The sequence below is a fragment of the Symphalangus syndactylus genome, chromosome 20, assembly GCF_028878055.3.
Source record: "Symphalangus syndactylus isolate Jambi chromosome 20, NHGRI_mSymSyn1-v2.1_pri, whole genome shotgun sequence".
Lineage (NCBI taxonomy): Eukaryota > Metazoa > Chordata > Mammalia > Primates > Hylobatidae > Symphalangus > Symphalangus syndactylus.
The window spans coordinates 21,617,340-21,644,476 of record NC_072442.2 but is presented as its reverse complement, the minus strand read 5'-3'; the positions used below and the strand labels follow the sequence as shown (position 1 = coordinate 21,644,476).

General features: G+C 41.0%; 1 long non-coding RNA gene across 3 annotated transcripts; it reads left to right on the top strand.

Annotated features, from left to right (window-relative positions):
• Positions 1 to 589: 589 nt before the first annotated feature.
• LOC129470320 (uncharacterized) lies at positions 590 to 22,205 on the top strand. 3 transcript variants are annotated; one of them, XR_008653203.2, is made up of 7 exons: positions 590 to 776; positions 5,993 to 6,086; positions 9,332 to 9,467; positions 12,042 to 12,323; positions 12,438 to 12,699; positions 16,577 to 16,741; positions 22,022 to 22,205. It is a non-coding gene; the product is annotated as an uncharacterized lncRNA (long non-coding RNA). The 3 variants fall into 3 exon arrangements; XR_008653204.2 differs by lacking the exons at positions 12,042 to 12,323; positions 12,438 to 12,699; positions 22,022 to 22,205 and having other exon boundaries at positions 16,577 to 16,706; XR_010118020.1 differs by lacking the exons at positions 12,042 to 12,323; positions 12,438 to 12,699; positions 16,577 to 16,741; positions 22,022 to 22,205 and adding an exon at positions 11,513 to 11,755.
• The last annotated feature ends 4,932 nt before the right edge of the window (positions 22,206 to 27,137 follow it).

Sequence of the window (27,137 nt, the reverse complement as noted above, 5' to 3'; positions counted from 1 at the left end):
TGTAAAGTGTGGTTAATATTGTCTACCTGTGGTTGATATTGTCTAGCCTGGTTGTGTTGAAGAATAGATGAAGTGATGTCTGAAAAACTGCCTGGCAGTGCTCTTAGTAGGCCCTTAACATATGGGAGGTATTTTGATAATTAACATGATTACTGTTACATCACTAGGGGGGACTAGAAATCTAGCAGGAGATGATTCTCAAGGTCCTTTCTGCTACAAAATTCCAACATTCTTTTCTTTCAAAGACCTAACTATTGAACAATTGCAGAGCTTTAAGAATTGATTTTAACTGTTATCTTATGTGATCCCTCAGTAGCCTCCAGAAGGTGCCAGCATTTATCTAATTTCTTCCTTTAACAGATGAGGAAACTGAGGTTGGTGAGTTGGGCAATTTGCCAGAGGCAACATGGTGGATTGGTTGCTATCATTCATTGTGAAGTCAGAGTTACAGGCAAGGGAGCAACAGGGCTGAGGAGATACCTGTTCTCCCAGTTTCACGGCCAGTAGGAGACCATTCTTACACTGCTTGGGGGAGCCCCTCAGGAGAAGACACTTTTAAGAGTTTCCAGCAAGAAGAGTCAGGTCATGCAGCCAGTTGCATTCTCAGCCCAGCTGTGGGAATGTAAATAAGTTTCTAACCTCATTGAATCTTAGGTTCCCTGTTTGGAAATAGATGAGATCCATAACAGCCATTATTTTATTGGGTGGTTGTTGTATGGCAGGGGCTGTACTGAAGAGTCACACACGTTACTTAGTCTTCCCAACAATCCTGCAAGGTAAGTATATCAGCCACAGGTGAGAAAAGTGAGGCTTAAGGAGATTAAATAATTTATCTAAGGTCAAGAAAGATCCATATCCAAGATTGAAACCTAGGAATAACGGACTGTTCTTTCCATGTTAAAACTGATCAAATTGTACACTTTAAATATATGCAGTTGATTGTAAGTCCATCATGCCTCAATAAAGCTGTTTTTTTAAAGCATCATCCAGAATCAGATATAAAGATTAAAGAGAGGAACAACAACAAAACAATAATTATACTCATGTGAATATATGTGTACCAAAAATCATCCGGCTCTACACTTAGGATTTGAGAATTTTGATGCATGTAAAATATGCCTGAATAAACTACTGCTACTAAAAATAAAGTAATTAGACCTAAACCCATAATTCTCAAATGTCACCTGGATCTCTTATTGGCAGAAAAATCACACTAGACTTCATCAAGAGTAAATCATTCTCTCAACTCCTGCTCGGCCTTAAAATGCATTTTTTTCTTATTACAAAAGCAATATAGCCATGGCTCTGATACAACAACATTTTAGACTTTGGTGTATTTCTTTTTACTACTTTTTAGTACCTAAATGTTTAGATGTATATATACATTAAATATATACATCTCTATATATACACATATCACACATATATATGTGTGTTCCACATATATAAAATATAAATGTTTTCATAAAATATAAAAATAAATATAAAAACAAAAATACAAAAAAATACAGCCATGGCTCTGATACGACACTTTACACTTTGGTGTATTTCTTTTTACTATTTTTTAAACGTTTTTTGTTTATTTAGATGTATATATACATCTATATATATACACCCATGCATATATATGTGTGTGCATGTGTGTGTCTATATACACACATATAATATACAGACACACATATAATTGTATACAGCACATGTGGAGTTTTAAAACACAGGATCTTACCCTAAAAATTCTTTTATAATCTACTTTTAACACTTATGGAATATTGGAATATATCATGAAAGGCTTACTATGCCAATGAATGGTCATCTAGTAGAATAAGAGTTTTACAATTGCGTTCCGTGATGCCTTGGGACTCTTGGTAGATGCCTCAGGTGTTGCGGACCACAGTAGGGGAGAATATAAAGGTCAGGTGAAAGGCAGAAAGAGGGCAAGCAGTTGGGGTCTGTATCTGTCAATCTCATTCAACAGAGCTCCTTTTATTTGTTCAAAGATTCGGTTCTCGTGTAACATAGCATTTAAAAAAGGAATTCCATCACCAAAAATAAAATAAAAATGGAAATCAAGATCTATAACATTATTCTCATTTCTGCTTAATTTCTTTTCAAAATGAAAACAGCTTTATTGTTTTATACTTGTAAAAGTAACAGCTACACATTTTTCAAGATTCAAATAATCCAAAAAATATAGAATAAAACATTGAAAGTCACCCATTAATCTCATTACTCGTTAGACAATTTGGAGTGTCTGTGTATATCAAAATATACTGTACATGTATCGTGTCCTGTCTTTTTTCCTTAACACAGCCCATTTTCCCGTGTCGTTAGTTGACTTCTAAAACATGACTCCTGATGATTTATTATTTGTGTTATTTTATTAAGCCTATTAATAGAAAAAAATACAAGTCAACCTTAAAGTTTAAGGATAATTGGGTTTTTTTTCTAAAATGTGTAACTTTGATACATTGAATATTCATGTAAACATTGCAAATGGAACATTCTGCATGTAAACAACTCCCCCAGGTTTTAAAATCTCAGGGTGGCAGATCGTTATGCCGAGAAGTGCTTCTCCCAACTTTTCCACTGAAATCTCCCTAATGGCAAAGGAGGGTGTGATTCTGAATCCTCAAAGGTCTGGGGGAAGTTCTGGTGGCCTCTTCTGGACCCTAATGCTCTTTGGCATTTTTTGATGTCTTTAAATTTAACTTTTCCATCCCATGGCTATTTAACTCATCTCCTCTTCTCATACATTCAGTTTGTTTCAACTCTTTTTTATTATCATCAGCAGCACTGCAATGCATCTTTTTTTACATAATTCTTTGTATCTCCAGTTATTTCCTTAGAGATAAGTTCTAGATGTAAAATTATCAGGCCAATTGGTATAGATATTTTATGGCTTTACATATATATGCCAAATTATCTTTCAGAAAGAAAGTGCTAATCAACAATCTCATCATTTTATCTCACCCTCACCAATATTGGATGGCATCGTAAAAAATACCATTGATGTATGAAAAATACTATATCATTACCATCCTTATTAGTATTTATTTACTAACTGAGATGAAAGAATTTCATGAGTTTGTTAGACATTTTCTGTCTTACTTTGTAGGATAGGATGTATGCTTTTATACTTTGTACATATTTTTATTTAAAGAGCATTTATTTTATTATTAATATTAATAATATTGTTTAGAAAGAGCTCTTTCTGGCCCAGCATGATGCCTCAGGCCTGTAATCCCAGCACTTTGGGAGGCCGAGGCAGGCAGATCATCAGAGGTCAGGAGTTCAAGACCAGCCTGACCAGCAGAGTGAAACCCCATCTCTACTAAAAATACAAAATTAGCCTGGCATGGTGGTGCATGCCTGTGATCCCAGCTACTCCGGAGGCTGAGGAAGGAGAATCGCTTGAAACTGGGAGGCGGAGGTTGCAGTGAGCTGAGTTTGCGCCATTGTACTCCAGCCTGGGCAACAAGAGTGAGAGTCCGTCTCAAAAAGAAAAAAAAAAGAGAGCTCTTTAGGATTAAAGCGCAGCAATCTTTTGTCATAAGTAATCCTTCATTCCAAGCTTTAATTTACATTTTAGTTTTACTTATAACACTTTATCTTTGTAGTGGTTTTTGTTTTTGTTTTTGTAGAGACGGAGTCTCGCTCTGTCGCCAGGCTGGAGTGCAATGGCTCGATCTCGGCTCACTGCAATCCCCGCCTCCCGGGTTCAGAGGATTCTCCTGCCTCAGCCTCCTGAGTAGCTGGGATTACAGGCGCCCGCAGCCATGCCAAGCTAATTTCTTTTGCATTTTAGTAGAGATGGGGTTTCACCATGTTGCCCAAGCTGGTCTCAAACTCCTGATCTCAAGTGATCCACCTGCCTCAGCCTCCCAAAGTGCTGGAATTACAGGCATGAGCCACCACCCCTGTCCTGGACATTTTTTAGTATATGGTTTAAAGAAGGTATTTTTTTTTCCTTCTAACAAATTACTAAATTTGTCCTAACACTGTTGTTGGTGAATTCCCTTTTTTCTTGCTGATCCCAAATTTCATCTTAATCATACACTTAGTTCTTATATCAACAAAGCTATTTTTCTTGGTTTTCCATTGTGTTCCATGGATCTATATTCCTAGTCTTGTGGCAACACCACACTTTTTACATTATTGTAGTTTTATATGTTTTAATATTTGTTTCCTTACATAAAAATTTAAAAAACTGTTTTAAATGTTTTATTGAAGTGTAATATACATAGGAAGAGTCCACATTTCATCAGTGAATGGCCCAATAAATTTTCACAGACTGACTGTCAGTCTAATCAACAGCCAGATCAGGAAATAGAGCATCACCAGCACCCCAGAAGCACCATCCTACCATGAAACCATCAACCTCTTCCAGCTGCTGCCCACTCCAAGGGTGATGACTGGTTTTGCCTTTTGTTGGACTTTATGTAATAAGAACCATATGGCTTCTCCTTTTGTATTTGTCTTCTTCCATTCAACTTTATGTTTTTGAGAGTCATCCATATTGTTGAGTATAGTTTTAAATTGTTCATGCCCATTGCTGTATAGTATTTCTTTATGTAAATATGCCATGATTTATGCATTCATTCTACTATTGATTTGTATTTGGGTAGTTTCCAAGCTTGGAACTACTACAAATAATGCTGCTATGAATGTTCTAGTACCTTATGTGAACATATGCAGGCAATTCATTGGTGAGCATATGTATGCACTTCTGTTCAATCTATTCCTGGGAGTAGAATTACTGGGTCACAGAGTGTGTATATATTCTTTGTAGCAGATACTCACAGATAGCTTTCCAGAGTGGTTGTAGTAATTTACAATCCCATTAGCAGTATTTAAGATGTCCAGTTGCCTACACTCTTACCCACACTTAGTACTTTCTGTCTTCTTTATTTAGCTATTCTAGTGTGAGTGATATTGAGGTTTGAATTTCCATTTTCATGATGACTCATGAGGCCAAACACATTTTTGTAGCTTTATTGGTCATTTGTATATCTATGTAACTGTATCTTCAAGTTTTTTGCCTTCTTTTTATTGAGTTGCTTTAAAAAAAAAAACTGACTACTAGGAGGTCTTCATATAGTTGGGATTTGTGTTCATTGTTAGATACGTATATTGTAAATATCATCTTTTACTCTTTGGGTTGCCTTTTCACTCATTTGTGTCCTTTGATGACACCATTAATGTTTTAATACAATCTAATACATTACTTTTTTCTTTTACAGTTGCATTTTTGGTAACATGTTTAAGAAATCTTTGTCTTCTCCAATATCATAATCATGTTTTCTTATATAAGCTTAATGTTTCTTATCTTCAGATTTAGATGTACAATCCACTTGCAATTGATTTTTTTATTATAGTTTAAGTTCTAGGGTACATGTTCACAACGTGCAGGTTTGTTACATATATATACATGTGCCATGTTGGTGTGCTGCACCCATTAACTCGTCATTTACATTAGGTATATCTCCTAATGCTATCAATTGATTTTTGTGTATGATGTGAGGTAGAAGGATCAAATATATCCTTTCATATGGATATCCAGCTGACCCAGAACCATTGATTAAGATGACTGTCTTTTCTCCACTGCCTAAGAGATGCACACTGTACAAATGAATATTACACAGCAATGAGCATGAATGATTTAAAACTATATTTGACGATATGGATGAATCTCACTAACACGGTTGAATGGAGGAAGACACATATAGAAAATATGATTTTTTTGTACGTCACAAATCAGGCAACCATGTATGTGGAAGACTGTAACCAGTCTTTTTTTTTTTTTTTTTCTTGAGACAGAGTCTCACTCTGTCATCCAGGATGGAGTGCAGTAGTGCAGTCACAGCTCACTGCAGCCTCAACCTCCTGGGCTCAAGTGATTCTCCCACTTCAGCCTCCGGAGTAGCTGGGACTACAGGCACATGCCACCACGCCTGAGCTAATTGTGTTTTTTTGTTTGTTTGTTTGTTTGTAGAGATAGAATCTTGACATGTTTCTCAGGCTGGTCTGGAACTCCTGGGGCTCAAGCGATCCACCTGCCTCCACCTCTCAAAGTGCTGGGATTACAGGTATGGGCCTCCATGCCCAGTCTCTATTCTATCTCATTTATCAATTTACCTATTCTTGTGCAAATACCACAATGTCTTAATTACTAAAACTTTAAAATAGATCTTACTCATTGGTAATATAAACCCTGTAGCTTTATTCTTCTGCAAGGTTGCCTTGGCTATTCCTGAGTCTTTGGATTTTTATATAAATTTTAGTATAAGATTATCAATTACCACACAAATACCTGCTGTGATTTTTTACTGAGATTGTGCTCATCTGTTTTTGATCTTCCCAATTAACTTCATTCTGTCAAGAATTAATAAAAAATCCCTTGGATTTTTGATTCAGATTTTATTAATTTCATCATTTAATTTGTCATATATTGAATTCTTTTTTATTATTTCATGACTGTGGACAGTGATTTCTTCATCAGAACATCAGAAACTGTTGGAGAAGTTCTCGATCTATAATTCTTTTGTTTTCTGCATAATTTTATAGAATCTGTGGTCAAATAGCATTTAATATGTGTTTCCTGGACATACCTCATAAACTCTTGCAAAATGATCTTATCAAATACTTTTCTCATATATTCTGGCGTGGGTGCTCCCTGGCTCTTCTCTTCATTCAAGTATTTATTTGAGTATTTATTAATTCACCCAGGAGAGCCACTTGCATAGTCTAGTCTTAGGTATTGATACATACCATGCATTGTGTCTTCTATTAAATATTTAGGTATCTTCCTTTTCTTTAGAAAGCTTTCACTCCAATAAAGACAATGAATACAAAACCAACTATCTAAAATGTTGTCTTTTAAGTGCTAGAGATTTAGAGCTATGGGAGGGCTTAACTCTAGCTGAGAACCCACCATGAGGTTAATAATTTTAGTGAAGTTGCAAGTTGAGCTATGTCTTGACACATGAGCAGGCATAGAGTCCACGACTCAGGGAGGAAATAGGGAGCATTCTGGGTGAGAAGAAAAAAGACATGAAAGCATGGAAATTCATTCATCTCTGAGAAATATGGATGTAAGTTCAGTAAAGCTGAGAAATAAGAGGGTGGAACGAGTGACAGGTGAAGCTGAACATATTTAGGTAAAGGAGGTAAAGGTCAGATTATGAACGGCTTTTTTTTTTTTTTTTTTTTTTTGAGACGGAATCTTGCTCTGTCACCAGGCTGGAGTGCAGTGGCGTGATCTTGGCTCACTGCAGCCTCCACCTCCTGGGTTCAAGCGATTCTCTTGCCTCAGCCTCCCGAGTAGCTGCGACTACAGGTGTGCACCACTATGCCTGGCTAATTTTTGTATTTTTAGTAGACATGGGGCTTCACCATGTTGGCTAGAATGGTCTCAATCTCTTGACCTCGTGATCTGCCTGTCTCTGCCTCCCAAAGTCCTAGGATTACAGCCATGAGCCACTGTGCCCGGATCATAAGTGGCTTTTTAATATGAGCTGGTGATTTTTTTCTTTTTTTTTTACTTTACTATTCAAGGTGGTTAATTTAAGAGAGTGTCGGCCGGGCGCAGTGGCTCACACCTGTAATCCCAGCACTTTGGGAGGCCAAGGTGGGCGGATCACAAGGTCAGGAGATCGAGACCATCCTAGCTAACATGGTGAAACCCTGTCTCTACTAAAAATACAAAAAATTAGCCTGGCATGGTGGCGGGCGCCTTTAGTCCCAGCTACTTGGGAGGCTGAGGCAGGAGAACGGCATGAACCTGGGAGGCAGAGCTTGCAGTGAGCTGAGATCACTCCACTGCACTCCAGCCTGGGCGACAGAGTGAGACTCCATGTCAAAAAAAAAAAGAAGAGCGTGTCATGATCAGACTTGCATTTGAAAAATATTACTCTATTCCTCAGGGATCTAGAACTAGAAATACCATTTGACCCAGCCATCCCATTACTGGGTATATACCCAAAGGACTATAAATCATGCTGCTATAAAGACACATGCACACATATGTTTATTGCGGCACAATTCACAATAGCAAAGACTTGGAACCAACCCAAATGTCCAACAATGATAGACTGGATTAAGAAAATGTGACAAATACACACCATGGAATACTATGCAGCCATAAAAAATGATGAGTTCATGTCCTTTGTAGGGACATGGATGAAACTGGAAACCGTCATTCTCAGTAAACTACCGCACGGACAGAAAACCAAACACCACATGTTCTCACTCATAGGTGGGAATTGAACAATGAGAACACATGGACACAGGAAGGGGAACATCACACTCCGGGGACTGTTGTGGGATGGGGGGAGGGGGGAGGGACAGCATTAGGAGATATACCTAATGCTAAATGACGAGTTAATGGGTGCAGCACACCAACATGGCACATGGTTACATATGTAACAAACCTGCACATTGTGCACATGATGTACCCTAAAACTTAAAGTATAATAATAATAATAATAAAAGAAAAATATTACTCTAATAGCACAGAGGAGGGAGGGCTATAGTGTGCGGAGGCAGTTAGGAGGTTACTGCTATAGTCCAGCTAAGAGATAAGAGCCTGGACAAAGCCACTGGGAATGGGGGTGGTGACTGAAATTATTCCAGAGGTGAAATCCCTGTGACTTGGCGATTGACTGGGTGCAGTAGGTGGAGAGGGCATCCTGAATGTCATGGGATGTAACTTGCTAAGCTCCAAATTGCTGCCTCTGGGTCATCGGGTTAAACAGAGCAGCTATTCTGAAAGTATGCCAGCGTGTACCCTTGATTGGCAGCTGTGTGAAAAGGCACAGCAAAATGCTGCTTTATTCTGTTTCTCAGAATAACCACGTTCTTGCCACATGATTTCATTGTACAGGATTTGTAGGTTCTTTTGCGTCTTATCCATCTGTGTATTTACTGCTGGTCTCCTGGGAAGGGAGAAGACAGGTTATTTCAGAAATACAAACCCAAAGCAAAAACATTCCCTCCATGCGGCTGCTCTGAAATTAGATTAGTTTGTCAGATTAGATTGGAAAGGAGTCTTAAATCATTTAATACAAACTGCTCATTTTGTAGATGAGGAGGCTACAGCCAAGAGAGGAAAAATGATTTGTTATCCAGTAAGTAGAACCATGGGCTCTATCTGAAAATAGTGAGAAACATTAGATCAGCATGGTTAAAAGCAAGGAATCAGATAGCTCTGGGCTCTGCTGCTTACCAGATGTGCGATCTGGAAAGTGTTATTTAAGTTTGTCTGAACACCAGTGTATTTGACTACAAAATGGAGTTGTTGCAAGAATTAAATAAAAAGATTGTGTGTTCACAGGGATGATGCATCTGAGAGCTCAATGCATGTCAGTGATGACGAAGATGAAGGTGCTGTGAGTGATGATGAGGAGGAGGAGGAACAGGATGTAATTGAAGGAGCTTGGGCTTTGCCATCAGTACAGCTGAGTTAAAATGTCTGCTACTAGTTGTTTGACCTTGTTATAATGATCTAACTTCTATAACTATCAATTATACATAACAGAGATAAGAATCTTGATCTTGCACTATTTTGAGAATAAAGCAAAATAAGATGTATATTTAAAGTATCTAGCACAGTGCCTGGCACAAGGGAAACGGTCAACTAAAATTTACTTTCCATCTCTGAATCCAGACTTCTTTTTCATCTCCTTCTTCTCCTTCCCTTTCTCTCTCTTCTTCTTCTTCATCCTTCTCTAATAAAATTATTTTTATTAATACACTTTTTTTTTTGTAGCAGTTTTGGTTTCACAGCAAAATTGAGTGGAACAGACTTCTCATATAACCCCTGCCCCACCTGCACAGCCTCCCCCATTATCAACATCCCCCACCAGAGGGGCACATTTGTTACAACTGAGGAACCTACATTGACACACCATTATCACCCAAAGTTTATGTTAGTGCTCACTGTTGGCATTGTACATTCTATGTGTTTAGACAAATGTATAATGACATGTATCTATGATTATAGTATCATGCAGAATAGATTCACTGCCCTAAAACTCCTCTGTACTCTGCCAATTCATCTCTCCCTCCTACTAATCCTTGAAAACCACTGATCTTCTTACTGTCTTCGTAGGTTTGCCTTTTCCAGAATGTCATATATTTGGAATCATACAGGATGTAGCCTCTTCAGACTGGTTTCTTTCACTTAGTAATGTGCATTTAAATTTTCTCCAAGTCTGTTCATGGCTCATTTATTTTTAGTGCTGAATAATATTCCATTGTCTCGTGTATGGTAGTTTATTTATTCACTCACTGACTAAAGGACATCTTGGTTGCTTCCAAGTTTTGGCAATTATGAATAAAGCCACTATAAATAAAAGTGAGCAAGATTTTGTAGATGTAAGTTTTCAACTCCTTTGGGTAAATACCAAGGAGCATGATTGCTATATCTCATAGTAAGAGTATATTTAGTTTCGTTAAAACCCACCAAACTGTCTTCCAAAGTGGCTGTGCCATTTTGCATCAATACCAACAATGAATGACAGTTCCTGTTGCTTCACATTCTAGCCAGAATTTGTTGGTGTTCTGCATTTTGGTCATTCTAATAAGTGTACAGTGTAATGCACTGTGTTTTGATTTGTATTTCTCTGATGGCATATGATGCGGAACATCTTTTTATGTAATTATTTGCCATCTGAACATTTTTGGTGAGATTTCTGTTAAAGTCTTTGTATCATTTTTTTAAGAATCAGGTTTGTTTTCTTTTTGTTGAGTTTTAAGTGTTCTTTGTATATTTTGGATAAGAGTTCTTTATCAAATAGATGTGCCTTTTGCAATTATTTTCTTCAGGATGTGGCCAGGTAACACCACAGTGTTCTCTTGACAGGGTCTTTTGCAGAGCAAAACTTTTTAATTTTACCGAAGTTGAACTTAACAATTCTTTTTTCTGGATTATGCCTTTGGTGTTGTTTCTAAAATTATCTCTGCATTCAAGGTCATCTAGATTTTCTCCTATTATCGTCTAGGAGTTTTGTCATTTTGCATATTTTATACTTAGGTCTTTGATCCATTTTCAGTTAATTTTGGGTAAAGGTGTAAAGTCTGTGTCTACATTCATGAGTTTTTTGTTTTTTTTTTGCATGTGCATGTTCAGTTGTTCCAGCTCTATTTGTTGAAAAGACTTTTTTTTCCTCCATTTTATTGCTTTTGCTCCGTTGTCAAAGATCAGCAGGTTATATTTTTGTAGGTCTATTTCCAGGCCCTCTATTCTGTTCCATGGATCCATTTGTCTCTTTCTTCCCTAGTACCATGCAGTCTTGATTATTGTAGCTTGATAGTAAGTCTTAAAATCAGGTAGCATCTCCAACTTTGTTCTCCTTCAATATTGTACAACCTTATTTTTTATCTTTATGCTATATTGTCATTTATTCATTATCTGGATATCTAAAAATATGTATTACCATCATTACTCCTAAAGCCACTCTTCTCCATTCCACATGAATTTGTTCTCTACAATGTATGTCCACCTCTCTTGTAGCTTGTAGATGATGCCAGACCCTGCCACTCCACTCAGAGAATCCCTGGGTATCAACTTTGGGACAAGGACAGTTCCCCTAGGGAAATCCTCACCCTTCCAGATACTGGAGGCAGTAAATGTGGTCTCCCACCTGGTTCTCACATCTCCATCAAGAGAGCATTTGGCAGTTATAATTAATAATTTATTGTTTGGAGACATTTGCTAGTTTCCTTGCTTCAGCAATTAAAACAATATTTTATCTTTTTGGTGGTTGTTTTTTGTGGGGTCCTAGGAATGAGAGTGGAATGAAACACTTCTGAACCCCTTTTCATGAGCCAGGCTCATTTCCTTCAGATACTACAAAAAAACCTAAATAGCCCTATACTCAGGGATCTTTTGTAAAAGCAGCAGGTCTTCTGGCTCTAATGCAGACAGACCAACTTGACAGCTTACTGTGGCTGAACATGACTGAAAATCAGGTCAGGGATTCTCACCCTAGGAGAACAAAAAGGTCGGTAACCAGTAACGAAAATGTCCCTGTTGTTTGTAGATGGAGGCGCATCACAGAACTGGCAAGTACCCGCCTGAAGGGGGTCCATCTTTTCTGGAACTGCAACATCCCATCTGTTTGCTTTTATGCCTTAATATCCCCAAAATCACTCTTGCCAAATGCTACAGAGCACATATTTATTGTTTTAATTTAAGTGAATAGGTTTGAGGATTTTAAAAGAGAACTTTGAAGCTATCCAAGGGGGTTCCAAAATCAGAGAAAGGAAAGCTTACACCAGAATGCATTAGAGTGACATAGCTCATCACAGGCTCCCTGATTTAGGTATGAAAAGAGCACTGAGGTTATCTCAAAGGACAGTTCAGGAAGGGAGGAATGGCAATGGGTCTGGAATGGGTGCCAACTTGCCTGCAAATATTTTTTTTTTTGGAAGAAAAGGAGAAAGGGAGGAAAGAAGAAGAAGAAAGGAAAAACTGAAGAAAGAAACATTGAGGCTCATGTCTTTGTTTTGTTTCTCAAAAGATTCCATTAGACTCAAGATGTCATTCTAAGTGCACCTGGATATAGTGCAGATTTAGATAACTCTCTCCTCCCCTTCTGACCTTTATTATGACTGCAAAAATTCTGTGTGTGAGGGATAAATAATGCATGCTCTCAGCCAAGAAGGGAAAGAAGACGCAAGGAAAAGTTGCAGAATAGAGTAAGAAACATCTCTTTCTCTAGTATATTTTTTTATTTCTGACCTACTTCCTCCTACCTCCAACTCCACCCCTTGCCCTCTCTTCTCCAACAATCAGGACCTGAAAACCTGGAAGCAGAGTGTTGGAGAGCATAGGTTTGGGAGTCAAACCTGCATTTCAAATACTCACAGCAATGACATGTCAATTGTGTGATCCTAGGCTAGTCCCTTCTCTTTTCTCTGCTTTGATCTTTGTAAAATGAGGATACCCATCTTAGCGTGCTCGGTATCAAAGGCTTTGGAAGGACAATAAATGAAGATATATGCAAATGAACCTTCTCCACTGCCCCATAGGGAACAGACAGAAAGGAGAAAGGAAGTCTATTCTGGTCAGTTGTGGGCCTGACGCATTAGGGGGTAAGCTGTAGTGGGAGGAGTCACTTCTCAGTGAGCCTAGAATTACTTCATAGAGGTAGGAGAGAGCCCAGAAACTTAGTCAGATGCCCCAGTCTGGCTTCAGTGGCAGCAAAGGGAACAAAGGCTTGACAGTCACCTGTGGGGTGAGGGGCTTAGTGTTTTGTTTTTGTTTGATTGTTTGTTTGTTTTACCATGTTGAGAAGTCAGAAACTCTCTGCTTCCTGCAGTTGTAACAGAAACAGATGAAGAGACAGCATTGAACTCAACTCAGTTCCCAAATTGAAATCAAAGACGAGTCTCACACAACAATAATTTGTCTGTCTACATGTATGTTTGTTTCTTATTCGTGCCTCTATTTTGCTGAGGACTGTTTTCCAGCTGGTGGTTTACATAAGGCCCTAAGCACTTGACCCTCAAACGTTTGGATTAGAAAATGAGATGGGAAAGGAAATGACTGTAGGGCAAAAAATTCAGCTTGGCTACTCAATGTTTGTGGGAAGTTGTAGGCAATAACAGAAATAAAGTTTGGGGATTATTTGCTCATTTGTACATTGTCCCTGATTCCCCACTTACACGCCTAATTAAGAGTTGGACAGTTAGGCAAACAGTTTAAATGTATGATAAGGGAGTTTGGGATTAATATCCAGTATAAGAAGAGGCACATCTGGTCCTTAGAAAATCGTGGGAAGAAATGTCCCTGCAGTGTGTTTTTTGGAGCCCAAGCCTCTGCTGCTCTGCGGGCATTTCTGAAACTTTCTGATACTGCTTCAACTTCCTGTGTCTTTTCACTCTATCTCTAGAACATTAAATGTCAGAGATGGAAGAGATCTCCATGGAGGCAAAATCCGAGGTCTGAGGAAGGGAGCGAGCTGCTTGACGACACAGGAGTGGGCACCCCAGGGCTGGACAGGCCTTCAGATGCCCAGTTGCTCTGTACCCTCTTCTCCCATCTGCCCCCACCAGCACCCCGACCTTGGCTCTCTCCCATCTTGTCCCAAACATTTTCAATGCTTCTGCTCTCTTGCTGCCCAACTTCTCCACTCTCCTTCCCATTTTCCTCCTAGACTTTCCTTTACCCCTTGTAAAACTAGTCTTCAGAGCCTCCATTTCCTATTAGGTTGGTAGGCCTAGGTAGAAAAAGGATGTGTCTGTGTGGCTAAATAGAGCCATCTCTCATGAAGGCAGGAGCAAGCAGATATTTCTGATTGACCTCAGTGATGGTCCTCACCACACCTGCTCTTTAGATCTCTGGGAAGATGAGAGGGTCGAGCTCCTCTGTGGACTCTCTCTTCATGCCCTGCCCATGGATGCACCAATGTAAGTTTTCTACAGACAACAAATGGTTTGGGGTAATCACAGAAGAATCTCCTTGCTTGTTCCTGTTCCAGTTTCACTGGGTGTTTCAGAATTACAGTCTCACAAACGGAATCCAGCTGAAAGAAGGGAGCTGAGTTGCTGTGCATAGTAGTGCTGTGGCACTGCTGGGCAAAAGGAGGCAACCAGCTTGCCAGGGTGAGGATGTTGAAAGCCTCAGTGCCGTTCCTGTAACCCAGAGAAATCCTTGACTCTGGATGCAAAGGGTAATTGGAGAATTTGCTCAGGAATTGCTTGAGGAATCTGCACAATCAGCTTCTTCCATTCTTACTTCCTATTAGAGGCATTCTTGCCATTTCCATGGCAACTGGGAGGCTGCATGGGTGTCACTGAACAATTGCTTGAGGAGAGATGAGAGGGCCATCAGGTGGGGCAGGTAGGTACTGAGGCTGAGAACCATAAATCTTCCCATGTTATCCTTACCCGTGGTTTTAACAGGGTGAGCCCCAAAAGCAGATGCAGGAATGTAAGCATCATTATTCATTTTGTGACCTCAAGGCCCCAGATGCCCATCTGAAGTCATAAAGATGTGTGATGCGACTAGAGATTGGCACTAGAAAGATCCTGTGGCCCTTCTTCCTATCATAGGCTTGGCTGCCCTCTTCTCTGCCCACAGTTTTCTTCCTTTGCCTTCTTCTCCAAGCTTCTGTCAGAAGGCAAGCTTAGGACCAGAGGAAAAGGCATACCTTTCTTTTGCTGGGGGATGGCTGGTTTGAGGGGGATGGAAAATATAACACAGAGGTTAAGAGCAATGTCTGCTTTCTGGCTATGGGATTTTGACTGTCAGTTCCTTCATTAGTGACATAGAAATGATGATAATTCTTCCTACATAAAAAAGGTTGCCATGAGGATTAAATGGGTTCATACATGTGTGACACTTTGTGCCTGTCATGTAGATGGTCCTATAGAAGCAGGGTGACTTTATATCTGATGTGTCTAGGATAGTCCTGTTTTTCCTGTTTTTCCAGGGTAATTGTTGAATGGCTCCCTTTACCTTTGCAAAGTATCTAAGGTTTGGATGCTAATTATGTTATTGCTCTGTAAATAATGTTAGCTGTTTTACTATGGGCAGTGATCCAGTATTTTCAGACTTACAGGGTGAGATGACACAAGCTAGGAAGTGAGACAAGTAAGAGTTTGGCTTCGGAGCATCAGCAATCAACCCATTCAGGTTTAACTGCGTTTATCTTGGAAGAGAAAGAATACCCTGTAACACTGAAGTTTTGCCCTTCCCCACCCACTCCCACCTCTTGGTGAAATGTGCCAAGAACCAATAAGGGGACAGCCCTACCAAGGTCCCATTCAGTGACGCACATTCAGAAGGCAAGTTTTGAGAGCTCTGCACAGGAGTTGCTTTCTTCTCTGCTACAAGTCAGATAAGTAGGATCAGGGTGCTGTGTCACCAAAGAATCAGCAGAGCCATGAGTTCCCAGATACACAATAACTATGTAGAGATGACCACAGATGCAAGACCTTCTTCCCTGGGAGAAGGGCTGGGGTCAATCTTGGCAGACCATTGGCACAGGGATCATCTTGCCTTTATGTTGCCAGAGTAGCAGGCTCAAATCTCGACTGGAGGGTAGGTCTTTGTGTACTTCAGATTATGATCCATCTATTATCTATCTACCTATTATCTATCTATCTATCTATCCATCTATCTATCTATCTGTCTGTCTTTACTGCCGTCAATACAATGACTGCTTCTCATTCTAATACTCTAGACCCTGGAGTCAAATCCAGCTCTTCCACTAACCAGCTGTGTAACCTTGAGCAAGTTCCTTATCTTTTCCACATTTCACTTTTCTCTTCTGTAAAGTGAGGATGATAACCATATCTACCCCATGGGGTTGTTTGAGAATTTTAAGCCATTCATGCCCTATTCATAGCATGTGCTTGGTGCACAGCAAGCACTATAGTAACTAGTGATGTTGTTAACACATTATTTCCTTCCTATTATCCTTAAGAGAGAGCTCTTACCTTCTCATCTCATCTCTTTAGTTTTCTTAATATAACTCTAAATTAAAATAAAACTCTTCACTTTGTTAGGAAGAGGACCATGACTTGCTTAGGCCCGACTAACATTTGCACTTACCATTTTGTTACACAGATGGGCAAACCAGGAAAACAGAGCTCAGTACAGAAGGGAGTTGGGCAGCCTCTGTTCCTGTTTGGCTCTGTCCTTGAAGAAAGTGATAAGAAGTGCACAGATTTTGGAATTAAACAGACCATGGTTTGAAGTCTGGATCTTCCAGTTGTAACCAGGTGGCATTGGGTGAACTATTTAACCTCTTAGTGCCTGAGTTTACTAATGATATAGGACTTAAGAAGAAATTATTTAGGCAGATAGTGAGGATATGGAAGCCCTTGGTAAGGTTTTCCTTTTTTAAGGAAAATTAGCCCCAAAATCATTTTCTTTTCTAACAAACAGCAACCTGTAAAATTGAGTGGCAGACATAAACAAGCAAGCTGGAAGCTTGCACGAGTGAAGGCTACCTGGGACTAGGAATGTTCAAAATGGTGGCTCCATGTTCCCTTCTCTTTGCCAGCTGTGTGTACAGTAAGGAGCAGACAACATGGCACCAGCCAAGTGAAAAGCCCATTTGCATAAGATTAGGGTGGGGTGGCCTGTGTTCCCCACATGCTATGTAAATATCACACCTGGTCCAACCAATCTGTGGGCCCTATGTAAATCAGACACTGCTTCCTCAAGCCTGTCTATAAAATCTGGTGCACTCAACCATGGGCCAGAATTCCCATTCGGGCAGCCCTCTCTCTCAAGAGAGAGAACTGTTCTCTTTTCTTTCTTTTGCCTATTAAATCTCCACTCCTAAACTCACTCCTTGTGTGTGCCCGTGTCCATCATCTTCTTGGCGTGAGATGATGAACCCTGGGTATTTACCCCAGACAGCTGCACCACTTGACTAATACATAATACAGGGAAAATTGCATGGTTCTTGCAGGGGTTAATGTGTGAAAAATTCCTAGCAGAATTTCCGGCATGCAGCAGTATTCCATAAATGTTGACTCCTTGTCCCCTTCTGCTATTAGATTGTAAGCTCCTTGGGGGGAAGGAGACTGTGTTTGTTCACTATCCTACCTCTCAGCACTTAGCACAGTGCTAGTAACTGAGCAAGCAATCAGTCACTATTCACTACATGAGTGCTGAATGAATAGATTTTTCGTGCATTACATACCTTCTCATAAATAAATATATTAACTTTCTGCTTACTGCATCATGGCTAATCACTGCTAGAGATGAAGACTTTGGGGATTTAATGATTTTTGAAAACTATATTCAAGGTTAAATTACGAGTCAAGCCAAGACTTTAAACTGCTGGAAGCAATTTCCTCATATTTCAACAGTTGCTCAACCTCATTTGATTTATTTATGCAAAGCCTTCGAACCCCTCCTCCTCGCATTTTCCCACATCCTGAGTATGCACATCATGGCAACATCCTTGCTGCATTTCCTTGGAAATAAAGCAAAGGCATTGAACACAGTTTAAGGCTGAAGTGCCTCAGGCCTTGTGTTGTCAAAAGGAATTAACTAGAAGGTGAGGGGATGTTTGTCCTTGATATCACTCACTTCACTTCCTTAGTTCTGCATTTATTCACAATGTGCGAGGGATGGTAAAGGCAGATGGATTTTGAAATTGGCTTTTCTCCTGGCCTACCCACAGCTAACTCATGAGCCTCATTCCTCCCTAAAACTGCATGAAGGGCTATAACTCCTGATGGGGTGGCTGGGGTGGGGTTGAAACTGCCTTTGCAAAGATTGCAAGAGTGGGAGAAGTCTAGCATGGTTGACCCCATCTTCCTTCTAGCTTCACAGGCTGGGCATAGGCTAAGCTAACCATAGGAGCAATTTAGTTTATATTTAACTTTGAAGCATGGATGATAATAATTCCTCAGTAAAATGAATCCCCTGCTTGCTCAGGGACTGAAATTTCCTTTGTAAGTCTAATGAAAGGCCACAAGAGTAGGATTATGGGAGGGGCCTGAATTCTGCAAAGATGTAGATGTAGCTAAAGGCTTACTAGTCATTGTCTCCTAGCTTGCCTTTCTATAATCCCTTCCTGCTCAGGAGTCATGTGGCCAAAGGTCACCAGATCTGTGACTTCCTCAGCTGCTTCTATAGATAATGTCACCACTGTAGACCCTCAGATTGCTCTTTGAAATGTTTTTAAGATTTTTGCATTCTGACAGCCAAATGACTTCACCCATATCTGGGACTCATGACTCAACTGATCCCACCCAGAGGCAGACTCAGCACATGAGGACTGAATCCTTGAGTTCATCCCCAACTGATCAGCAGCATCCATTCCCTAGCCCCCTGTCCACCTAATTATCCATAAAAATCCTAGCTTCTAAGTTCCTGGGGAGATTGATTTCAGGTATAACTCCCATTCTTCTGCTTAGCCAGCTCTGCATTAATTAAACTCTTTCTCTACTGCAGTACCATGGTCTCAGTGAATTGGTTTTGTCTGTGCAGCAGGTAGAAACAGCCCATAGGGCAACGACAGAGGTCTACTTGTTCAAGGCTCCTTTTGTTCATATGCCTCCTCAGCCATCTTCTTCTCATGGTCCTTGGTACTCAGGATTTCTTGGTCTCCTTGGAGGCATGTCTGATGGGATGACAATTAATCAAACAGGGCAATTCCTTGCTGCCTGGAGTGGTCTGGGAGTTTCTTGACTTCTTCTCTGGATTTTAAGCTTCTCCAGGGCAATGTTTTGTTTGCTTGTTTTATGTTTTTAGCACCTAAGACTGAGCATCTGGCCAGATACAACAGCAATCATTTAGGGAAAAAAAAAAAAAAAAAAAGCGGTGGCCCTTCTCTGTGAACGACAACCACATTTTCTTTTATGAGAGGGAGTCATTTTCCTGAGGTTGTAACAAGGACTTTGTGTGTGTGTTGTCAGGAAGAGGGATGGATACTGTTGGAGGCACTTTTTGAGAAATAGCAGCTGTCTCTTTTTATTATGTAGGGACCTGGGAAGGTGTACACCAATCTGCAAATGGAACCTGTAGCTCCACATGGCCGAAAGGGAACAAGATGGTAACTATGATCCTAGAAACATTTGATGAGGGAAATAAGCAAGGCAGAGAGTGATGGCACTCACCAGGGTTCATGGGCTGGAGAGAAGGGGCCAGGTAGATTGCTCAGGGAGACCTAGTTGAAGCTCAGTGTGTACATGAGTCTGGAAGGGTCTCAGCACCTGGTTCCCCTGACATGGTGTATAGACCTGAATAACAGCAGTTGAACATGTGTACTTGTGAACTAAGGGAAATATAACCGCAGCTCCCCACTGTGCGGTGATCTAGGCCGGTACCACCATGGCCTTGGCTGTGCTGGGAAGTGTCTCTAGGCCTGTATGAGATCATTCTTCCACAGTGACCTCTGGTGGTAGTTGGGGGCAATTGCACTTGGCCTTGGAGAAGATGGCCCTGACTGATTTTTTTTTTTTTTTTTTTTTTTTTTTTGAGACGGAGTCTCACTCTGTTGTCAGGCTGGAGTGCAGTGGCACAATCTCAGCTCACTGCAACCTCCGCCCTCCGAGTTCAAGCGATTCTCCTGCCTCAGCCTCCCGAGTAGCTGGGATTACAAGCGCCTTTCACTGCACCCGGCTAATTTTTTGTATTTTTAGTAGATACGGGGTTTCACCCTCTTGGCCAGGCTAGTCTTGAACTCCTGACCTTGTGATCCACCCGCCCTCGGCCTCCCAAAGTGCTGGGATTACAGGCGTGAGCCACCGGGCCCGGCCTGATTGATATTTTAAAGCAAGCTTATCTAGCCCTCCACTCAGGACAGCTTTGAATGTGGCCCGACACAAATTTGCAAACTTTCTCAAAACATTATAAACATGTTTTTACTTTTTCTCTTTTTGTTTGCTCATCAGCTATCGTTAGTGTTCGTGTATTTTATGTGTGGCCCAAGACAAAGTCTTATTCCAATGTGGACCAGGGAAGCCAAAAGATTGGGCATCCCTGTAAAGCAAGAGTAACTGACAAAGCCCTGGAGCTCTTGGATGGGTGGTGAGAATAAATACAGGGAAGATAAAATAATATCAAGAAGCAAGGAGAGAGATTCTGGACTTCATGGTGATTAGGCGAAATGGCTTGAGTGATTCATTTAATAACAACAAAAATATGGGACTGTAATTATACCCCAATTACTGAAATATCTCATACCAGTTGCAAAATTTTTTATTTAAATATGTTACTTATTTATTTATTTATTGAGACAGGGTCTTGCTGTACCACCCAGGCTGGAGTGTAGCAGCATGATCACAATTCACTGCAGCCTCAAACTCCTGGGCTCAAGCAATCCTCCTTCCTCAGCCTCCTGACGAGCTGAGACCATAGGCACATGCCACCGTGCTTGGCTAAGTTCTAAATTTTTTGTAGAGACAGGATCTCACCATGTTGCCCAGGCTGGTCTCAAACTCCTGGGCTCACGCGATCCTCCTGCCTCAGCCTTTCAAAGTGCTGGATTACAGAGGTAAGCCAATGCACCCAGCTGGCAAACTTATGTCTTGTGCAACACTTCACATATAGGTGGATTTCAGGACATGTTTGTTGAATGAAGAGGATGGAATTAAGGCTGATCAGAATCCACACTCTGATAGAAACTTCACATACTTATCCATTTTATTTCTTACAAGCTGATAAATGTTGTTATCCTCATTCTACCGATGAGCTGTTGAAGGACCCATCTCCAATAGTGACTGGTGGAAACAGTATTGGAACCCAGAGCTGATTCCTGAAACCCCGCCAGCCCCGCTCTGTCATCTCCTCGGTCAGTTGGGATGCTGCTGGGATGTCTGCCGCAGCCTCGGGCACGGAGTGGTGAAACAGATGATTTGGATGGATATAGTTAATGGAGGCCTGGGGTCAGTGAAAGTGATTTAATTGAAACGAAGTCAAGGAAAGTTTTACAAAGGGAGAAATTAGGTGTTTTCTCCTGAGAGTTATGATCTGGTGAGAGGATTATGGTACTGAAAATCCTAGCAAAGGCATCGACCAGCGATACTTGTGAGTTCCATTAGTTACAATCATCTATTATTGGGGATGGGAAGAGAGAAGGGAATAAAAGAAAGTAAGTTAAAGGTGTTTGTATTGAAAGGCAGAAAAAAAAAAGTCAGCTAGGTGGGAAAATAAAAGAGAAAAAGAGAAATATTTTGATAAAACTGATACATTGAGATTATTCAACTGAAAGAAATGTTAAGTGTATATGGGTGATTTTGCAAGAAGTCCTGCCAAAATCACGCGAGGTTAATTATTTTGACCCCCATTTTCTGCTCCCACACTTGACTGAGGGCATTCCAGACTGGAAATGACACCACTGCCCTCAGTAACATGTCTACAGCAACTAATGATCTCTCTGGAGTGTAGCTCAAGTTCCTGGAGTGCAACTGTAACTCTAGAAGCAAATTGGTTTTGCACTAATGGCTTCGACATAATTGCTAGTAGTTTCTGGTCCGTTCTGGCACGAAACACAAAGCATGCAATTGTTAAGTATTCTTTTTCTTTTTTTTTCTTTTCTTCTTTAAGGGCCTATGGTTCATCTTGCAATATCAGAGACTATGTAACTGTTGGAAGCTCATTTGTGCAGAAGTACTAGTTAGACCAAGTCCCAGGATGGTGGGGACCTGAACTGCCTCATGCACATTGTACCCAAGAGCCTGGCGCATGAAAGTAAATCAGTGGATACTTGAATAAAAAGAAGAATATGCGCTGAAGTTTTCTTTGAGGACATTTTTTTTTCTTTCCATAGTTTTGAGCATCTCTGATGTTTTGAGATTTCTGCCAGTCTTTGAGGATGTAATGCTCAATTAGACTTGTTCTCTGTCCTCAAAGAGCTTATATAATAGTTAGTGAGCTAATTCTCCTGTTTTGAGAGACAGGGGAAAATGTTATGTTATAATGAGTCATTCAGACTCCATCGACTAGGCCTGACTTTGTTACTTTTTAAAAAACATTCTTCCACTCCTGCTTGGATATCTCTTTATACAACACTCAGAGACACATATGACGCCCCTTAGGAGGGGTTCTGACGTGCAAATTTCTGAGACCCAGAAGCACCTAGCTTCCGTTTTCCAATGCCCCAAATTCTATGAAAACCACAAGCACATGCATTCACTCCCATGTTCTCGGGTGCCTCGCCTGTCAATCAAGGGTTACAAGATGTGCAGGGCAGTTGCGTTTCAAAATAAAATGGATGTGAAAACAGCTGAAGCCCAGCAAGCACTTGATAACTGCTTCTTTTGAAGGCAAAATAAGCTTCTTCTATGAGGTAGCAGGCTCCTTCTGGGCTTAAGTAGGTGTAGGGTTTACAGTGTAGATTCTTGTGCTATGGTTTTCCCATAAAAGAGGGAAATCTTGAAATCACAGCACTTTTGTGGTAGGGAGGATTTCAAGCAGTGCTTAATAAGGTGTACATGACCACAGCAGAGTTTCCCCACCCGTCTCAGGGAAAAGGCCCCTGAAATTAATCGTGAGGAGCCTCTCCTGTCCCCAGGGACCTAGATGAACCCTGACTAATGAATATTTAAATCTCACTCCTTGTCTGCTCTCACACTCAAACCCTGATTCATGACTGTATGCTTTCCATTTGGCATGAAACAGAGAGAGATCACAAGTCCACAGGGTATAGCTCCATGCCACCTGGGGCTCCTTTAGACATTAGCATTATAGTAATTAATAATGGCATCTTATCATTGCAAGCTTTTATCAGATATTTATCAGTGGTTTACATTCTTTAGCTCATTACATTCTCCCATCAGTCCTATGAGGTGGGCGCTGTTATTGCTCCCATTTTACAGATGAGCAAACTGAAGTTTAGGCAAGTGCAATAGCATGCTTCAAGTAACATAGCTGGTGTGGGTGGGCCCAGGATTTAAACTCAGTCATCTGGATGGCAACACCCAAACTCTTACCCACAACATTCAGTGGCCTCACAAGGCACCTGGGTGGTGGCATGACTCAATGAACCTGACTCTTTCCAGAAGCTCATTCCTGCATCAGCGGTGGCACTATGGGCAATTTACTTGCCCTCTTGAAGCCTTAGTCTCTTTGCCTAAAATAGGCAGAATAAACTCACAGGACTGAATGAGATGTTGACTCTCAATACATGTTGATTTCCTTCTCTCCATGGAAATCCATCTGTACAGAAAGCTGAGTGGGACATTTTAATGTCAGTGAGTGTATGGGTCACACAGCCCACAAATGCATGCCTGGTTATCTTATATACAGGTGAGAATCAGGTTTACCCATCAAAGCATTTGAGCGCTGACATTGTTTTATTTAATGACTTCAAGCTCTATCGGATTATAACTCTTCCCAGTAAGACTACATATATTGTGACTTTAAGTGGAGCCCATGAATGTTTTGGTTTCAGGTGGCAGCCTGTGAATGTTTTCCCAGCAAAGTTAATTAAATGTACCCGACGCTCTCCATGAGCCTTCCCTGTCTCTCACACAGTCAGGCTTGCAATTTCATGTGCTCTCCCTTGATCTATTTTTATACCATCACATAATAATTTATCTGCTAAATATATCCATCATGCTGGATTTGCATTTTTTTTTTATTAAGTTGCCTGCCAGCCTCCTATAGTTTAATCGGTGTTTACTCAACTCTCTGAGTACTGGAGAGTGTAGAATTACAAGATGTGGGCCCAAAGCCAGCCTCTGGTAGCTGCTCTGCTCTGTGACTTGGGGCAATCCCTTTCTGTCAATCCAGGTCTCAGTATGCTCCTTTATAAAATGGGAGCAGGAGCTACACTGAAGAGTTGTTGTGTGGTTTATGGAAGGTAAGATAGTAAACGCAATATAAACAGCAGGGTTTGCCATTAGAAATGGTTCATCTTTGCATGGATTTATTGAGTATTACAGAGTCCTTAGCTCCATGCATGCAGAGATAGGCAAAGCAAGAAGGACAGTAAGCTTAAGGGCTGTGGAAACAGATTGGCCCTGCTTCCAGCTCCTCCTAGCTATGTGACCTTGGACATATGGTTTAACCTTGTTATGTCTCAGTTTACTGTAAAGTGGAAATGATCATTGTACCTATGTCACTGGTCTACATTAGGATTCACTTAGTGGTTTCCAACTGAGGGTGATTTTGTCCCCAGGGGACATTTGACAATGTCTGCAAACATTTTTGATTGTTGCAATTGGGGAAGGGGGGTGGCGCTGCTGGTGTCTGGTGGATAGAGGCCAAGGGTTCTGTTAAACATCCTACAATGCATAGGACAGCTCCCCACAACAAAGAATTCTCCAGCCCAAAGTGCCAATAGTGTTAAAGTTGAGAAACTCTCATTAACTAATATAATGCATATTCATTCTTGGCATAGTTATTGGCATATAGCAAGTGTCTACCTTGAAGAATAAAGTTGATTGTGTCTGGAGAGAGTAATAGAATGCCTTAATGCCAGCTACAGCACTAGGATTGGAAACTGGATGCTAATTCCGCTCTCAGTCCCCTGCACACCCAGCTCCATCACAGCCTATTCCCTTGTGCTGACTGTGTGCATGCCAGTCTGGCTCATCCATCTGCCAGCTCCTTGGATGAAAGGCATTAGCCTGATTCCTCTTTGAATCCCTTCTGATGTCTAGTACTGTGACTACACACAGAACACACTCCATTATGGTCAGTGAAATCAATAGCTGCCTTAGAGGTGGTTGGCAGTTTGGTTTGAGGAGTGGTAGAGATATATGGATGTAGGAGTCAATTGCTCAGAAAAGCAGGTGGGGCTCTTATAGGAGGCACTGATGAGGGACTGGGATAAAGAAGTGCATCCTCCAAGAACACTTGGCCTAGGCTGGAGGCTGTTCAGGCTCCAAACCATCACAGAGGATGAAGGAGCAAGAGTTTCTTAATCTCTCCCCTGGGAAGACTGCTGGTACTTCTATGGGACAGAGCCAGGGTGAGTGTTCACAGAACCACCAAGGACTGGACTAGGTCTACAAGGCACTACAGAAGTCATATGGCTCCTGTGTTTGTCTTAGGAGAAACCAGTGGTCCAGCTAAAAACTGGTAGAAGCTGGACCAGAGCCTATGGGAACATGTCTTAATGAACATTACATCCTCACAAGCTAGCAGAGAGCTTGATACACCAGAAATGCTTAGTAAGGTATAAATGCCTCTAGCAGAGTTCCTCTCCCATCTCAGGGTAATCAACTGTGAGGGTCCCTTCCTTGTCCCATGAGACCTAGATGGACCCTAGTCCATGAATATTTAAATCCCACTGCTTGTCTGGTAGTCTCACAATCAAACCCTAATTCAAGATCTCAAGTCCACAGGGCATAATAGCTTCATGTCACCTGGGTCTCCTTTAGACAAAAGTAGTGATTATAACAGTGGTATTAATAGTGACATAGTTACTGAACTTTATTAGATACTTATTGGTACGTTACACACTTTAGCTGATCACATCCTCCCATCAGTCTTATGAGGTAGGCACTGTTACTGTTCCCATGTTAGCGATGAGCAAACGGAAGTCTAGGCAAGTTCAATAGCATGCTTCAAATAACACTGCTGGTGTGGGTGGGCCCAGGCTTTAAACTCACAGTCACCCGAACGGCAGTACCAAAACCCTTACCCACAATACTTGACGGCCTTACAAGGTACCTGGGCAGCAGCATGACTCAATGACCCTGAAGCTCATTCCCACAAGAGCAGTGACACTGTGGGCAATTTACTTACCGTCTTGAAGCCTTAGCCTTCTTGTCTGAAAAATAGGCAGAATAAACTCACAGGACTGAATGAGATATTGACTCCCAATACATGTTGATTTTCTTTCTTCCATGGAAATCCAATCTGTACAGAGAACTGAGTAGAACATTTCAATGTCATGTCTCCTGATGTCTCCTAATCCAGAGCTCCCCCAGCAGTATGCACAGAAACCCTGCCTTGCCCACCCCCAGGAGTCTCTGGGGACAATGAGGCTGAGTCCCTTACTTCTTGGTATCCTCCCCCATTGCGTTAGCAAAGTGCCCAGACCAAAATTAGGCAATAAATCCTTGCTAAATTGCATGCATAATCAGACACAGAAAAAAGGAACACATATACATATGTATATATAGTATTTATACTTGTATATTACAGAGATAGAGGGAAAAGACACCTCATTCTCACGCCTTCAACCATAAGCTCTAGTTCTCCTCTTTTTTTGCTTTTTAGATGAGACACAGAGGGACGCTTGCGGGCTGAAATGAAGGACCTCCCTGCTAGAGCTGCACGGCCAAGCCCTTCCTTGGTGCTTTCTCTGCTCTCTCCAGCTCTCTTGCTTTCTCTTCCCTGGGGCCACATCTTCTGATCATGACCTGTCTAGTGGCATTACCGTGCTGCTTCATATGTTGTGGCTCAGTGAGTTGTCTGTGGAGAAACTTGACTAATGAATAATGACAGAGTAGAAAGAATGTGAAATGTTGAGTCAGGAAACCAGGATTTGAGCCCCAGTTCCACTTATTATCTCATCAGGGTCCTTTCACTCTCTGAACCTCAGTTTCCTCTCTCATAACATGGAAACAGTGACCCCTCTTCTGCTTATGGAAATCAAATAGGATCATGCCTACTAAAGAGTTTCACATCAAGTGGGACACAGATAAAAGACACTATGAGTGCCACATCCATGAGATGAAAAGTCCTATAAGAGTAGAGACTATGCTTT